General features: G+C 38.7%; 1 pseudogene; it reads right to left on the bottom strand.

Annotated features, from left to right (window-relative positions):
• Positions 1-14,328: 14,328 nt before the first annotated feature.
• Positions 14,329-15,547, bottom strand: LOC133097398 (tyrosine--tRNA ligase, mitochondrial-like; annotated as a pseudogene).
• Positions 15,548-18,261: the final 2,714 nt, after the last annotated feature.

Below are 18,261 nucleotides of genomic sequence, written 5' to 3'. Positions count from 1 at the left end.
ACCTCATTGTAGTTTTGATTTGCATTTCTCTAATAATTAGTGATGTTGAGCAGCTTTTCATGTGCTTCTTGGCCATCTGTATATCTTCTTTGGAGAAATGTCTATTTAGGTCTTCTGCCCATTTTTGGATTGGGGTGTTTGTTTCTTTAATATTGAGCTGAATGAGCTGTTTATATATTTGGAGATTAATCCTTTGTCCGTTGATTCGTTTGCAAATATTTTCTCCCATTCTGAGGGTTGTCCTTTCGTCTTGTTTATGGTTTCCTTTGCTGTGCAAAAGCTTTTAAGTTTCATTAGGTCCCATTTGTTTATTTTTGTTTTTATTTCCATTACTCTAGGAGGTGGATCAAAAAAGATCTTGCTGTGATTTATGTCAAAGAGTGTTCTTCGTATGTTTTCCTCTAAGAGTTTTATAGTGCCCGGTCTTACATTTAGGTCTCGAATCCATTTTGAGTTTATTTTTGTGTATGGTGTTAGGGAGTGTTCTCATTTCATTCTTTTACATGTAGTTTTCCAGTTTTCCCAGCACCACTTATTGAAGAGACTGTCTTTTCTCCATTGTATATCTTTGCCTCCTTTGTCATATGGTCATTAGTTGACCATAGGTGCGTGGGTTTATCTCTGGGCTTTCTATCTTGTTCCATTGATCTATGTTTCTGTTTTTGTGCCAGTACCATATTGTCTTCATTACTGTAGCTTTGTAGTATAGTCTGAAGTCAGGGAGTCTGATTCCTCCAGCTCTGTTTTTTTCCCTCAAGACTGCTTTGGCTATTCGGGGTCTTTTGTGTCTCCATACAAATTTTAAGATGATTTGTTCTAGTTCCGTAAAAAATGCCATTGGTAATTTGATAGGGATTGCATTGAATCTGTAGATTGCTTTGGGTAGTATAGTCATTTTCACAATATTGATTCTTCCAATCCAAGAACATGGTATATCTCTCCATCTGTTGGTATCATCTTTAATTTCTTTTGTCAGTGTCTTATAGTTTTCTGCATACAGGTCTTTTGTCTCCCTAGGTAGGTTTATTCCTAGGTATTTTATTCTTTTTGTTGCAATGGTAAATGGGAGTGTTTCCATAATTTCTCTTTCAAATTTTTCATCATTAGTGTATAGGAATGCAAGAGATTTCTGTGCATTAATTTTGTATCCTGCAACTTTACCAAATTCATTGATTAGCTCTAGTAGTTTTTTGGTGGCATTTTTAGGATTCTCTATGTATAGTATCATGTCATCTGCAAACAGTGACAGTTTTACTTCTTCTTTTCCAATTTGTATTCCTTTTATTTCTGTTTCTTCTCTGATTGCCGTGGGTAGGACTTCCAAAACTATGTTGAATAATAGTGGCGAGAGTGGACATCCTTGTCTCGTTTCTGATCTTAGAGGAAATGCTTCCAGTTTTTCACCGTTGAGAATTAATATTATATAAATGATATTATGTAGATAAACACTTCCATTTCCTTCTAATACGTATTTTATAATAAAACTATTTTATGTATTTGATAAACTATTTTAAAAATTTTAAGACTCAATTTTCTACCTTTTACTCTTGAATTTACCAGAATTTACATTGTTATTGTAAATGAGGTCTTTTAGGGTACGATTGACACTTGAATAACAGGGGTTTGAACTGTGTGGGTCCAATTATAGGCAGATTTTTTTCAATAAATGCTTACTACAATATAAATGATCTGCAACTGATGGACTCTTTGGATGCTGGAATTCAGGATATGGAGGACTCTGGACCCTTTGAAAAATTATAGTTGGATTTTCATTTGCATGGGTGTCGGTGCCAATAACTCCCAGAGTTGTTTAAAGGTCTAACTGTGTGTTCTTATTGCTGGCACATAAGGAAGTGATGGATTTTGAAATTTATTGTTTCTTCACTTGCAACCTGGCTGAATTTTCTCATTGGTTGACTCTTACTGACCCCCACTCTCGTACTGAGCCCAAAGTCCTGCCAGATGAAAGTCAAGAGGGGCAGTGCAGACATTTGTTCTTGTGTCAGCACTGACATGCTTTTCCAGAGACAGTGGTTGGGCCATAGATTGTCCCCTGGTCTAACCTTATTGCCCAGGCTCCCTGCTTCCCCCTCAGGCAAGGCAGGATTTCTCTTCATGCAGTGATCCAGGTGCTGGTCAGGAGACTCCCTTCCATGGTCTTGCCAGCACTGTTTCTTGCAAAAATCCCTTGAAATTTTGCACATGTGAACACTGTCACCTGGGTTTAGGATCTACAGGTGTAGATTTTGATACCTTTTTTACGTTCCTTTTATCATATTAGTAGGATTTGAGAGGCAGGGAGGGTTAAAAATGTGGGCTCCATTTTCACCTTCAACCAGAATCTTCAAAGTCAGTTTGTTTATTGGTTATCCTGTGCATCTTATAATTTAGAGAGTTTAAAAGAGTGGAAATTAAAACTCTTAAATAGAAATTGCTGTTTCTAGAAGCCACATTTGCTTTTGTCTCTCTCTGCCTATTCTTTAACATTGCATTTCTAAGCTGTGCTCTGCTATAATTAATGAGTGCTGTCTTTGACTAGTAATAGATGAAGAATCAATGCATGTCATCTACCGTTGCAGCTTCTTGATTGCATGAAGAGGCTCATGATCTGTGGGGAGGGGCTTTGTGATTTTTTTTTTTTTTTTTTTTCTGGTGCAAATGTAAGTTACTGGATCACCTAGCCTACGTGCGACTGCAATTCTGAACCTTATTTCCAATTAAATAGTAAAATTCAGTTGTTCACTTTCAGGAGTTTCCAACAGGAAGGAATTCTAATGTAGAAGGAAGGAAGGAAGGTTTTCCAGTATGTACTGCAGAAATCACAACTCACAGATGCTTTAATTATGTTAGTTGCTTCAGTGCAATGGATTTTCCAACACCTTTACCACCCACTTATATGTGACCTTGAGAAAAGCTCTTCGTGTTTGAAAGCATGAGTTTCTCAGTAGCCAGCACTGCATTTTTGGAGAAAATGACCACAAGGCACAAGAAGCTCACTAGTCTAATATTCTGTTGTGTAAAGATTGTGATCTATATGGCTTGGCCATAGGACTTGCAGACCATTAGAATGGCTGGTTGCTGTGAGTGGCTGAGATTGGGGGTGAAATAGGGTAACTGATGTCCCTCCCTCTGAGAACACTCATCAAGTCTGGGGGGCTCAGGGACTGCAGGGTGGTTGTTACACTCTCACCACATTAGTGAGTAAGATGCTCACGTTCACTCACCGAGCTTCTCACTGTACCTAGATTTCAGGTCATGATTTAAGCCCAGCCAAGAGTTTCTTCTCCTCTTTTACCATAAATAGAAATACTAGGCCTGTGTGATAGAGTTTTCTGGGCTCAAGTCTTTGCCTGCTGTTCTGTGCCGAGCTGCAGATCTGCTGGGATATTTTCTGCTGCGTGAGCAACTCAGCTTCCATTCTGAATATTTTATACATTCTGTGCATGCTTGGCAGAATAAGGGCTTTCACCAGTGATGAATTCATAGTATACACATTGGCAGCTTTCCTGAACTGGTTACTTTAATGACATTATCAATTAGCCCTAAAAGTTGAAATTTAAATGAAATCCACAAACAAGCCTTTGAATCAGCTAATCACAAGAGATGGGCCTAAACAGGCCCTATATAATTAAGCAGGACAATAGTGAGGGGAAATTAATTGAGGGGTGGAACATAAAGGGCACTGGGTTCTTTCTCCACAGCTTTGAAAAATTCTATAACGCCAAAGGGAATAGAAGAGATCAGTTTATGAAACGGGTAGAATCAATCAATACTCTTTATCCTGTTTATTGACACATTTAATCTTTAAATGCTCGGCTGGCCATTGGAGATACAAAAGAGAGGGAGTGAAGAGGAATTACTTACTTAACCCTTTCTGTCTGGCAGATGTGACACTCATTGAAAACCATTTTATTATCTTTAATTTTGACAATATTCTGCAGAGTAGAGACTTCGTAGGTGAAGATTTTATGGATGAAGAATCACTCAAGAGATGGAACAATAGTGCACAAGAGAACACGGGTGGGAATGTCATTGAGAAGGAAATCCCATTATTTGTGGAAATGCAGAATGTGTACTGTAACTGCTGTTAGGGTTAAAGGAAGGGAGAGGCCAACAAGGTCGGGACAATCACGAAAGGCTTCAAGGAAATTAGACGAATAAATGTGACTTAACACAGGGGTAGGATCTTAAGCAGAGGGCAACAGGATGGGCTTTTAGAAAAAAATATTCTCTTTTGCTTCTTTTTTATTAGGTCATTTTTTTTCCTCCTAAAAGAATGATCTTTTTTTGCATTATGCTTAATTTTTTAAAAAAATTTTATTGGAGTGTAGTTGATTTACAATATTGTGTTAGTTTCTGGTGTACAGCAAAGTGAATCGGTTATACATATACATATATCCACTCATTTTTAGATTTTTTTCCCGTATAGGTCATTACAGAGTACTGAGTAGAGTTCCCAAGAATGATCTTTAAAGGAGGGAGGAAGACTAGAAGGAGATTGTGTGTGTGTGTGCACATGTATGAGAGAGGGAGGAAGGGAGAGAGAGAGAGAGAAAAACAGAGAGACACTGGTGCAGAAAGCACCAGTGAGCACTAGAGAGGAATCCAGAGACAATTTCCTTCATGAATCATTTTTCTATCATAGATGTGTATGTGTTTGAGAGTGAGCTCTACTTGGTAGGGCCGCTTCTAAGGCTGTCCAGCATGCTTGTGACTACGAAGGAGCTGGCTTAGCTGCAACCAAAGAGTATGGAAGGGAGATTCTCCATGTGGAGAAAAATGTTAAGTGTCTCCTCTGAGAATTTTTATCATGTTAAGTTTGTTCTAGAGTCAGGCATTAGAAAATTCATGATATTATTTAACTTTGTTCTGGAAGGCAATGTTATAGTTTACAAAGATCTTTCACAGCATTATGTCTTTTTTTAGATTTTACCTTTGCAAGGATTCTGATGATAGAAAAGATAGTATATAATATTATATAAAAGATAATATGTATTATTGTTTGAGCAGCTATTTGCAATTATTTTGGGTACTAACCCAAGAGCAGAATTGTAGGGTCACTTAATAATTCTATGTTTAACTCTCTGAGGTGCCACCAAACTGTTTTCCACAGTGGCTAAACCATTGCCTTCCCACTAGTGATATATAAGGGTTTCAAATGCTCCACATCCTCACCAAGACTTGCTATTTTTCACTTTCTTGAGTGTCACCATCCTAGTGGGTGAGAAGTGGTACCTCATAGTGGTTTTGATTTGCATTTTCCTAATGACTATTTATGCTGAGCATCTTTTCATGTGTTTGTTGGCCATTGGAGAAATGTCCATTTCAGTTTTTTGCCCATCTTAAAAATTGTATTTTTTTTCTTGTGGAGTTGTAAAAATTCTTTATATATTCTGGGTACAAGATCTTTATCAGATATATGATTTGCCAACATTTTTTTTTCCATTCTGTGAGTTATTTCACTTTCTTGATAAGGTCCTTTGATTTGAAAAGTTTTTAATTTTGATGAAGTCTAATATATCTACTTTTTCTTTTGTTCCTTGTGCTTTTGGGGTCATACCTAAGAATTCATTGCCAAATCCAAGGTCATGAAGATTTACCCTATGTTTTCTTCTAAGAGTTTTATGGCTTTAGCTCTTATATTTAGGTTGTTCCATTCTGAATTAATTTTTGTATGTAGTGTTAAGTAATGTTCAGATTCATTCTTTTGCGTGTGGATATCCAGTTGTCCCAGCACCATTTTTTGAAGAGACTATTCTCTCATTGAATGGCCTTGGCACCCCTACTGCAAATTAATTGGCAGTACATGTACAAGTTATTTTTGAATTCTCAATTTTATTCTATTGGTCTGCATGGCTATCCTTATGCCAGTACTACATTGTTTTGATTACTACACCTTTGCACTAAGTTTTGAAATCGGACCTTTGTTATTCTTTTTCAACATTCAGGACCCTTGGCAATTCTATATAAATACAACCATCAACTTTTCCAATTCTGCAAAAAAGGTCATAGGAATTTTGAGAGAGATTGCACTGAATCTGTAGATCATTTTAGGTATTATTAACATCTTCACAATGTTAATTCTTACAATTCATGAATACGAATGTCTTTCCTGACTGTCCTAAGACAGCCATCTAACTCTTCCCCTTGCTTTCATTCTTAACCTATACTCCTAAAGCTGATTCTTCTCACAGCAGCCAAGATAAGCATTTTTAAAGGAAAATAAGAGCATGTCATTTCTGTACTTTCAACCCTCCAATGGCTTCTCCTCACAATTAGAATAAAATCCACAGTCCTCACTGAGCCAATGAGAATCTGCAGGGTTGGTCCTTACTGCTCCCTTTGTTCTAGTTTTCTACCACTCTTTCCTTGCTTACTTGGCTCCAGCAACTCCAGCCTTGCCATTCCTTCACTATAGGAAGCATACTTCTCTCTCAGGACATTTGCACTTCCTTTCTCCTTTGCCTGGAGAGCTCTTCCCCCTGATATTTACTTATCTTGCTTCCTCTCCTTATTCATATCAGCTCAATGCTATGTCTTTGGAGAGGCCTTTCGTGACTATTTTATTTATAGTAGTATTCCATTAGTATCACCCCATACCCTATTTTATATTTCTTTATAGATTGATTACTAAAATGTGAGAAAAGATTTTGCTTCATTCACTACTGTCATTCTAGCATTTAGAGCAGTGTCTGATACATATTAGGCAGCGACTAATTTCTGCATGGAGGAAGGAATGAATGAATTCTCCTCCAGAGAAAGAGAAGTTGAAGTAGCATAACGAACATAAATAAAATAGGATTTGGAATGAGGCAGAATTTGATTTTTTAACGCCATTCTGTCACTTATCAACTGTGTGATCTCAGTAAATTATTCGACCTCTCTGGACCTCAGTTTGGAGGACATGAAATGGACATGGTAGTATTTTACTTGCAAAGTTGTGGAGAAGCTTGGCTGTTAGGCATGTGAATCCCCTGGTACAGTGCTTGGCAAGAAGGAAGTACTTAAATAATTGCAGCTATTGCTATGGAGATTATTTCTTGCCCTCAGCTAGGTTAAAACACATGAAAGTCATGTTCCTTAGGAGACAGTAATATATTTTGGCCTCTGGACTCAGAGCTGCAGTATTGAAATTGCTTGGTGTCTGATTACACAAAAGACCGAGTTTTCCTAAAATTGCTCAGCTAGTTTCCAGGGGTTATTTTCTCTTGTTTTTCTCCCTCGAAGAAGGTGTATTTTGGTTTCTGAGTCCATTAGGAATTTCGAAAGAGATACATGTATATTGATAATCCAGAGCTAGCTTGTTGCCATGAACATTATTTTGAACCTTCCAATTTGTAATCAAAATTTCATTGGTGTCATAGTTAACTTCCTCTTGAAACTCACATACCATTTTCTTAGTGAACTGTTGAGAATTTAGTAAAATTCTTTAGCCAATCTTAAACTGTACTGTGGATGACTTAGTCACAATGCAGACAGAAACAAATAAGAGAGACTACATATGTCATATCATCCATTCAACCCCATTATTTTATATTCACTGCTGCCACAGACAAGTCCTTTGTTAGGGACTATATTGTATCGTATCTAATTCCAGGGTTGGGAAATAAAGTTGCATTAATGATGAGAGGACCGGCTTGGTACATAGCCAGGTGCAAATGGTGGAAGCTTAGTGTTTGATTCTGCTGATGTGCTCTTTTCGCTAAGATCCTGTAACACCATCCCCACTGCTCCTCTTGGCTCTTGTCTCTACTGCAGGCTCTCACATGATGTTAAAGAACACTAAGGAATCAGTCTTTCAGACAGACATGAGCTAAAGATTCTGACATAACTGCCCACGGGACTGGCATCAAGATACTAAATTTGTACTGAAAAAAAAAAAAAGCAGCAAAATCAATCAGATTTAAGAAACTGCCATACCAGAGGGTGGGTGGGCACCTGGAGGATAGATGTTATTTATTTTCTTTTTTTTAAAACAATAATTATGCATTATCTAGAATGCTGAGTGGTAGAGGTAAAATCTATTCAATAACTCCATGATTTGACAGTTGAACCATGCTTGCTAATATTGTTTCACACAGCACATTAGACACAGCTTGTTCTCAATAAATATTTTTCCTGCATAATGGCTCTCATACACTTCTTTTCCCTCTGATTTTGAGTTGGCAGCCATGATACCCAAGGAGTCTTCATCTTGTTAGCAAGATGCATTATCTCGTTGGCCATCAAAAGATTAGAGCAGAGGAACAGCTGGAAACCAGCAGGGATGGGTGGGGGGAAGAAAACCTGCTCTGTAATTATTTCATTTCTCTTCTTTGACAGCTTCCTCCTATTCTAAGACATGGATTCAAAGTGATTGAGTGCCTCCCTCCCTAATCCTGTGTCAAGATGAGCCTTGTAAACTAGGGTCACAGAAGTTGCTTTACTTACCTATCACAGTGAAATAATGTGCTAAAGCTCCAAACCTGAAGCATGGAAGAAAAAATAGATGTTAAATGTAGCCATAAATATACTCACGTTTTTCTCTTTATTTTTCTTAGTAACCTGAATGGATACGTAGTCCTAAGCAGTACTTTCTAGGGACATGGGGCCTATTTAAATAACAGCTACTTTTAAAATCTGGATTCCAGTTTTTCACTGTGTTTTAATCAGTGAAAGTTAATTTTAAAGAATATATTTTAAAGAAAGTTAATAAGTTTGGGTGAAAACTCAGTTTAGATTCTATATTAATTGTGCTTTCTATCGTTTTCTTGTTCCCACACTTAACTCTAGGCTGGAACAAATCAAAATAAAAGGATCAGACATAAGTAAAGACGATGACAAAACCAGATTTGGCCAGATATGTGTACAATGCATTTAGTGTCTGGAAACATTAAAAAAATGCACAAACTGTGATGAGACAAAATCAATTGTAATGAACATGTGCTGAATTTCAACTCTGTGCTAAGCACTTAACATGTATTCTTTTATTTATTCTCTAAAACAACTCTGGGAGATGATAGAAATAGTAAAGTAGAAAATGTGGATAGTGATAGCTATTTCACAAAGTTTTTGAAGTGCTTTAATAAGCTAGTTAGCTACACAGATGGCAAAATGCCTTTGACATAACATAATTTATGCATAATAATAATTGATTCCCCTTTGAATTTGACATAAAAGAAAAATCGAAGCTCAGTGAAGTCAAGTCACTTTCCCTAGGTCTTATCACTGGCAAATAGTGTCATAGCTGTTCTAGAACTCAGGTGTTATGAGAGTCCCTTGGAAAAAAGGCTTTTAGGACCCCCAATTCCCCTAACATTGTCATGAAAGTATTTTTCTAGCTCACAGAAAGCAGGCGGGACAAACAGAATAGTAAGGTAATAGGGTCTGTGCACTCCTCTTCAGGATTAACATACATTTGCAACAAAAGAAAAAGAATGTATTAGGATCTGAAAATTCCCTTTTAAAAGTCTCTTTTGGCTTTGAATTCAGACTTGCTCATTTTTTATGTCTATTAATGACTTTCAGAGTGAACTGGGATGCGTATAAAAATATTCTCAACAGTGTTATTCATAATGGCCCAAATGAGAAAAAAACACATGTTCATCAACAGAAACACTATACATCAATTAAAATGAATAAATGTCTGCTATGCATTCATTAGCCAAGCGTGTAAAGAGATCTCAAAATATAATAATGAAGAAATATGTATAATAATGTGTAAAAGAAGCCAAACTAAAAATACATACTGTACAATTCCATTTATATAAAGCTAAAAATAAGCTAAACTAAACCACATTATTTGGAAGTTCATACATAAGTATTAAAAGTATAACAAAAAGCAAGGAAATGATCACCATAAAAGTCAGGTCAGGGTTATTCCAGGATATAGGAGATAGTTTTAATTAGGAACAATAAGTTGAGTGCTTTTGGAATGCAAGGATATTCCTTTTTTGTCCTCAGAGGTGGTTTTAGGGATGTTTACTTTACAATATTTCATTAAACTGCACATTTATATTTTATGCATTTTTCTGTAGGTGTGCTATATTTTACATTTCACAATAAGAAAGGTTTCGAAAAAGAATAGAAACTTATTGAGAAGACACATTTCCTTGATGAGAGAAGTAATAGAAGCGGTTAGAACACTTGATTCCCATTCTCATGGTGTGACTTGTCCCCTATTGGAACGGATGCCAGGTCAGGCCAGCAAGGCCTGCTGTCTGCCCGGTCACGAGCCATCTGAGCCAGTGATGGGGCCTGGGCCTCTGGGGAAATGCCTGGGTCTTTCCTTCATGCAGAAGATGGGAGATAAGCTGGAAATGATTTGGATAGTGTTGGACACTGCTTTTATGGATCATTTTAGTGAGTTTATCTTTGGGGATTCTGCAATTTCTTTCTCACCTCAGTAGAAAGAACCAAACAATACTCAGACCCTAAAGAGAAAACATCCTTATTTTCAGCAGACCCCCAAACATCAAGTCAGTTTCACTCCGAAATCTGTTACATCATCATTAGTAATCATTTTGCATGGTTGCTGAGCTTATTTCAGGGGACTGCTCATCTGTGAAATTAGGTGTGTCTGCCCCCCCGATTCCCTGAGTGAAATGGTTTCAGGGTGGACATGCGGTTGAACTAAGTCAGCTTGAGGGTGGAGTGTTCTGAACAAAAGAAACCCAGCATCCAGATGGAAGCAGCTTGAGTGGAAGCAGCCACAGGGGCTGCAGGGCAGAGGCTGGGAGCCTGTATCTGCTAAGGATGTAAGATTATCTCAAAAGTCAGGGCCTGGGCTGCTCGTCTTGACATGACATTTGTAAGATCCAGAACGAGGTTTGAATGTGAGGAGGATGTAAAGGACGCAAGTGATACTTATTTTAAAAAGAAAAATACAGCAGTCAGCTTGAGTGTCTACACAATCTCCTCGGCTTCCCTGGTCAGTCAATTCTTATAACCAAGGCTGATTCCTGACCGTGGTGCGTGATTTAGAGTCGAGACTGTATGCTAAACAGGACAGGAAATAAGGTGGGCCCTGGAGGGCTTTAATACAGAGTCTGGGAGGTTCGTGTTCACACTGCCAGTAGGAACCTGAAGCAGAATTCTAAGGCAAATAAGGTTAAAGAATCAGATTTTCCCCCATTCACTCCATATGGCTAGAGTTATGCCTGATTTTTTTAGAAAAAGAAGATATCTCCACTGGCTAGTAAACTGCCTGTGACATTTTGGTGATTAATAAATTACTTTGTTTGTTAAAGATTACATAGAAATTACAGAGCCACTTGCTCGTTTTAACTTATTGAGCTCCTTATATCAAAACAGAAAGATGGGGTCCTCTGCGTCTTGCAGTTGTCTGCAGATGCTGCCCCATCTGACTAGTTGCAGTACAAATAATTACAAACGAAATCTAGTCTAACAGGGGGTCATGGAAGGCACATCCACCACTTGTGTGCTGTTAAACATTTTCAATGATTCTTGATGCCGGGATTTCCTCATCTCTAAATCAGAGATGACCACATTTTTCCTAAAATAGTTATAAAGATTAAATAAATAAATAAATATGTATATATAATACACACACATATATTATAAATATATATATAACCTCTTTAATTTCATTTAATCCCACATACATGTAACATGCCACATCATACCATGCTCACAATAACGAAAGTCATGGTGCCATGCTTTTCCCCATATGTTGGTGTTCAATGAAAAACCTCACCTACAGGATAACAAAGTAATACCAATGTGTAACTGAATATTTTGCAATATAAGATCCATGGTTTACGACGTCTGAGTGATTTTTAAAGTAAGATGTATAAAAATAACTTATACATCTTTACTACCTCTAAGCAAGTTCTCTTTCGTGGATTAGGAACTCTTTATAATTTACAAAGAGAAAACATCCTTAATTTTGGTGGGCCCGAGAACATCAGGGCAGTTGGACTGAGCAGGTCAGTGCTTCTTATATAATTTTGTTTTTATTCTATCGACTGAAATAAGGGTGCTCTCTCGCCCTTTCTACTTCTAAATACCATGCTTAGATTGCATTTCTTGGTTTTTCTTAATGCTTGGTTTAAGCATTAGTTACTGAATTTCTCCTCTGCCTATCCTCATCACATACATGTCAACAGCCTGTCACTCTCTCTAGTTTAGATTTTATAACTTTGGTCAGATCAATGATTCTCAAACTTTAGAGTGCCTTAGAATCACTTTGATAGCTTGTGTAAATACAGATTTGTGGGTCCTACTCCCCTCTGATTCAGTAAGGGAGGATCCAGAGAATTTGCATTCCAAACAAATTTCTAGGTGATGTCATGATGTTGTTGGACTGGCCGAGGGACCACACTCTGGGAACCACCGGGTGACATAAACATTTTATCTTCACATTGTAAAACATACGTTATAGCTGAGCCCTGTATATATACCATAGTTGCTTTCTGTTTCTCATCGATATATTTTTGTTCTCCCTGGAGTTAATAATTGTCTTTTCACCATTTGATTTAGTTTGTATGCACCTATCATTAAGTTATACCCAAATTCTCTCTCAGTGATGTAAATCTCCCAATATGTTCAGATTCATTAGGTATTTTTAAATATCTTTTAAAAAAATAAATATCCCAGAGGTTTTTTTTGACATGCTCCAACATGGACTGACACACACAGCTGCTGTGTTGAACACCCTACATTCCAGATTTTGTAGCTTTTAAAAAAAGTATCTGAGAATGTCTTTTTTTCTCCCCTTTTATTCCATTGAAAGTTGGTTGACTAAAATTCTAGGTTGAAAGTAATTTCTTTTTGAAAGCATTGTTCCATGGTCCTCTGACTTCCATTGTTGCTACTGGGTAATCTGACACTATCTGATTCTTGATCCTTTGCAAGAAACCAGTTTTCTTTCTGGAAGTTTTAGAATCTTTTCTTAATCTCCAGTCTTCTGAAATTTTTCAGGGGTTCTAGTGTAGGTCTATTTTCATCTATTGTGCTGAGCACGAAATGGGCCCTTCCAATCTGGAAACTCACAACCTACAAGTCTGAGAAACTTTCTCCAGTTATCTCGTGGATAATTTCTTACCTTCTATTTTCTCTGTCCACTTTTTCTGTGACTCCTATGTGTGTGTGATGGACATTCTGGAAAAGTTGTCCAATTTTCTTATCTTTTCTCTCCATTTTCTAACTCTTTATATTTTGGTTCTACATTCTGGGAGATTTCTTCAAATTTATGGGGTTTTTTTTCCTCATTTTTAATTCTTAACATCTCTTTCTGGCTGTTCTCTTAATATTTTTTTTTGAAGCATCCTGTTTTTGCTTCATGGATGTAATATCTTTTATCTCTTGGAAGGTACTAATATAGATTTAAAAACTTTTTTTCTCCCTGTACTATCTCTGTGTCCTTCCTGTTACTTTATGTGATTTCTGTCTTTTATAATACAATTTTCCTCAAATATGTGGTAATTGTTGACTGTAAATTCTTATTTAAGAGTGGGCTACTAAAAAGCCAACTGGATGCTTTTGTACCAATAAATAGAGTTGTTTGTCTCTCACTAAACCCTCACTGCCCAGGACCATGAAGCCCTGTCTTCTTCTACCTCTGGAGAGACATGATAACTTATGTGATAGAAAGACCATGAGATTTGATATGAAGATCTGCATGTAGGGTCCTGAATCTCCCCCTTAGAAGCTGCATGAGCTTGAATAGATGTCTTGCTTTCTCAGTGTCAATCTGAACACTTAGGACAGTGTATGGCACATGTCATACATGTAATACATATTTGTGGAATGAACAGATATCCTCAGCTGAGAAATGAAGATCATAACACCCCCCTCCTCACTTTGTGGAGTTATTTAATTAAGAGAGTATGTCAAAAAGTCCCTTGAAATTATCAAGTGCTACTCAAATTTCAGAGGTTATTATCAAAGAGACGCTAACATTTATTGCACAAGTGCAGTATTGTAGGGAGGGTGCTGTACTGGTCAGTTTCACTGCAGGCATATCCTTCATAATACATGTGCAAGTATGGATGCTGTGCTTCTGTAAAATGAGAAGCATTGGTTTTTTTTTTTTTTTAGGATAGAAAAGACATAATTTAATTTTTTCATAAAGTATAATTTTTAAAAAACATTAACCCAGGAAATCATGGTCGTTGGTGTTTGCAGATCAGGAAATAAAATATTTCATCATCACACAAACACCTTATGTATAAACCAGCTTACATAAATAATGAAATTACTTACAGTGTGAAGCCTAGAGTATACTCCATTCTTTGTTGTTCTGATTAGCATAAGCGAACGTATAAGTTCCTTCTTATATCTTGAGAATGAATGATGGATGTTTGTTTGAACCACCAGGGTTTCTCATCATAGCTGAAGCCGTTTTATAGTGTAGAATTTCCTTTTCCATTATTAAGAATGAAAGTCCATTCTCGAGTATATGTGGTCCAACAACTAGCATTCTCAGGATTTGTTGCTTGTCTGTGATTAATACCAACTCCACCTTCTGTTAGCCAGTACCCTCGTGGACCATGCGGAATGGCATTTGCTTTGCAGCTTATATTTAGGACACTTGTTGCAAGGTTAAGAACTACTTCAGAGGGGCTTCCCTGGTGGCGCAGTGGTTAAGAGTCTGCCTGCCAATGCAGGGGACACGGGCTCGAGCCCTGGTCTGGGAAGATCCCATATGCCGCGGAGCAACGAGGCCCGTGAGCCACAATTACTGAGCCTGCGCGTCTGGAGCCTGTGCTCCGCAACAAGAGAGGCCGCTATAATGCGAGGCCCGCGCACCGCGATGAAGAGTGGCCCCTGCTTGCCGCAACTAGAGAAAGCCCTCGCACAGAAACGAAGACCCAACGCAGCCATAAATAATAAATAAATAAATTTAAAAAAAAAAGTAAAGGAATTTAAACAAAAACTCCTAAAGAAACTCAACATTTTCTGAGTCAACAAAGTTGAGCCCTCATATTAAAAAAAAAAAAAGAAAAAAAGAACTACTTCAGAAAATGAAGTTTCTTTAAACAACTCTTTAAACTCTTGATCAGACGTAACCTCCAGTGCATTTATGCTACTATGGCAAAGGGCTTGTGTACACTTTTTCACAGAATCCAGCTCTCCTGGTCCACGAACAAACTTTGTTACTTCTGCAGCAAGTCGTTTCTGAGGACGCCGATTTTCTGGCTCTGTGACATGCTGCTGCATTATGTCATTAATCTCTGGAAGGGGTGGAAAAGTGAAGGGCTGTCGGTACCTTTCTATTGAATCATCTTGCTGCCTGACAACCGATACAATTCAAAGGGAGGTATCTTAACTCTGTGTAGCCAAACAGCACTGTCAGATGACTTTCATGGTTTTGATCCACTCGTAATTAGGGGAACAGTGATTCCAAATACGTCATCTCCAGTCATATTGTGGATGATATCATACCCGGACATGAGATTGCTTAGCTCATCAGATCCACCCAGCCGGATCAACAGCCATAACGCTGGAACGGGTAGTACAAGTCATAGGCCTGGAGCATTCAGTATAAGAAGTACTCGTTCATAGGCCTGGAGCATTCACTATAAAAGAACTCGTTCGACCTCATGATCTCAGGGCTCTAGTGCCGACGAGTCTGAATGCTCATGCGCAAGCGTCCGCCCACCGCTGCTCGGAAGGGCATAGAGTCCTGCGCTGTGAAGCTGCAGGTCGGCCCATCAGCAAAGAAATGCTGATCAGCCGCTGGAGCCCTCTGCGCAGGCGCAATGGCCCCTCCCACCTGCGCAATCGCTTTGAAGGTAAAGGGGCGCAGCGGCGCCAGCAGACGGCCCACAAGCGGCAACAAGTCGGCCGCGGGATGAGGCCGCAGTAGATGGTCTGGAGAAAGCTTCCCGCCTTGCCACAGTGGAAGAACTCTGGCAATTCTATCTTCATACCCCTTTTGGGGGAGAACTTCTTGAACAGACCCCTGGACTCCTGCACCGCCGGCCACCCCTGAGCGCCGGAGTGAGCCTCACGCAGCCCCAGGGGCAAGACTCCTGAAGGGCCTGAGGAAAAGGACCGCAACATGGGCGCCACCATTTTGGTGGCAGCCAATCAGAAGCAGCCTTGGAATATGTGAAAACTCATGTAGAAGAGCAGGTAGGGTTCAATAGAGTGACAGGGTGGGGGAAGATAGGTGATGTACATGCTGGCTTTCTATCAGGAGGAACTCTGTTAGAACTTTGAATCAAAGAGATGCGCTGTCTTATCGTGGGTAGGCTTCCCGTCCCTGGACAAAGCAGAATTTTCCAGGAACGCTGCAAAGGAAAATACCTCCTGGAATGCTGTAAAGGAAATTTCCTGGGAGGGATAGATTACGTCACTAGACTCAAAGTGCTCTAAAACCTTTTTTGTCTTTAAGATCTTCGTTATTACAAAATTACAGATTTTAAAGCTACCATCAACATTCCAAATGCTAGAAAATAGACATAAATGTTCTCAGTCAGATTTACTTGGGATGTTTTATAAACATCTTTTGAAATGAATCAGTAAAGAAACAAACATTCCCAATATGTCTAAGTCGTTGGAGCTGATTCTGTCTTAAGAAAATGCAGTTTGATAACTGCTTGGAGAGGTCAAAGTCCCCCGCTATAGGACAGTGGCTTCTTCGTTGAGACCAGTCCTTTATTTGATATTTTCTTGAAGAAATGAAAGGCATTTGGGGAATGCAGACAAGGAGGATGGTGCGCTTCCAGGAAAGAACACAGTTTCTTCCTTGAACGGGCTTGCTGCCCAGAAAACAGGTTGATTCCCATTTTATCTGCAGTGCATCACTCATTTATGTGCAGTGCTGTAGGGCTGCCAACCTCTGCCTGGATACAGTCTTGTCCCCTGAGAAGGGCTGCATTCATTTGTAACCATCCGATGCTATTTAGTTGACAAGTCAGCATTTTCATCCTCTTTTACCAAGACCCCAAGAAAAGAAAGTACTGTAAGATCTTCTTTAGCCTTTCAAGGTCGCTTCAGAAGAGAGCTAAAATAAGAAAATATCACTATATTTTCGTTTGAACAGGATTTAAAGGATCAAATAAGCAAGAAATAAAAGAGTGCAGGCTTTAAAGATTGAGTTATATTTTCAGGAGGTGTAAATCAAAGGAGATAATTGCACCTTTTTTCTTCATCTCTCTTATTGAAATCCAGGTAGAATTGGTGACTAAAAAAAAGGTTACCGAGCTGCGATGGCTTTGCATTGTCTTTTTCTGACCAATCCATTCCAATACCCTGTAGAATAGATACTGCAGTAAAGGGTTATCTAATGGTTTAAAATTAAGCTTCTGTTGATAACTTTGGCTCAGGCCTAAGGTAAGGGGAGAGGGCCCACATAGTTGCAGGTGTCCGATGAATAGTGGTAGAATATCTCAAGAGCAACAGCAATATGCCTCTCGCTGGGAGGCTCCCTAGAGCCCTGTCCTAAGTCCTCATCTACCGTCTACCTAGATGGTATCATCCAATGCCTTGTTTTAAATTCCTATCTGAATATTTCCAAACCTCTATCTCATGCCCATACTAATTTTAAATTTTAGAAACGTACGTCAACTGAGTAATGAACATTTACATATGAATGGATCAAATGAACTAAAAACTAACCTCTCTTTTGGGGAATAGGGCAGGGGATTGAAAATCTTCCTCCTCACTTCATCTCCACTGGGGTTCCCTATACACAATGTATAAGATATATACACAAGGTGGAAAACCAAATAAGAATCAAAATACTGTTCTACTGTGGATCAGCTATTACCTAACACAGCCTTGCCACAGGACTTAACCCAGCCCTCTCTGTTAAAACTGATTTGGAGTGTATGACTCGAGCTTGGATTCCCCAGTGGGATTTCCTGTTCTCTCTCTGTCCTGAAACTAAAATGGCTAAGTCTTCAGATTAGACCCTAGACTAATTACATGGCCTGCCCCTAACAATTAGACCCAGCCCATATTTGTTTTCCACATGGGGGGCCAGAAGGACACAAGTGGAGGACAGGGAGACTGCATAGGGTTCTGAACTTCAGTCTGCACATGTTTTTTCTTCCCATTCAATACCTTTCCTCCACTGCCTGATGAATTTCTAATCATTCATCTTGATTAAGCTTAAATTTCACCTTCTCTGAAAATGTCTTGATATAGCAAGCTTTACTTATCCATTGTGCTCCCATAGCATACTGGTGCTGACACTGTGGCTCTTAGAAATATTCTTTGTCCTTGCTGGTTCTGCTCTGCGTGGTGGGGGACTGGCTTTTCCAGGCTGCATTCTCCAAGTTCCTATAGCAGCTGAAGCTTATGGCTGGC

This window comes from Eubalaena glacialis, chromosome 9 (assembly GCF_028564815.1).
Source record: "Eubalaena glacialis isolate mEubGla1 chromosome 9, mEubGla1.1.hap2.+ XY, whole genome shotgun sequence".
Taxonomy (NCBI): domain Eukaryota; kingdom Metazoa; phylum Chordata; class Mammalia; order Artiodactyla; family Balaenidae; genus Eubalaena; species Eubalaena glacialis.
This window is presented reverse-complemented; position numbering and strand designations above follow the sequence as displayed.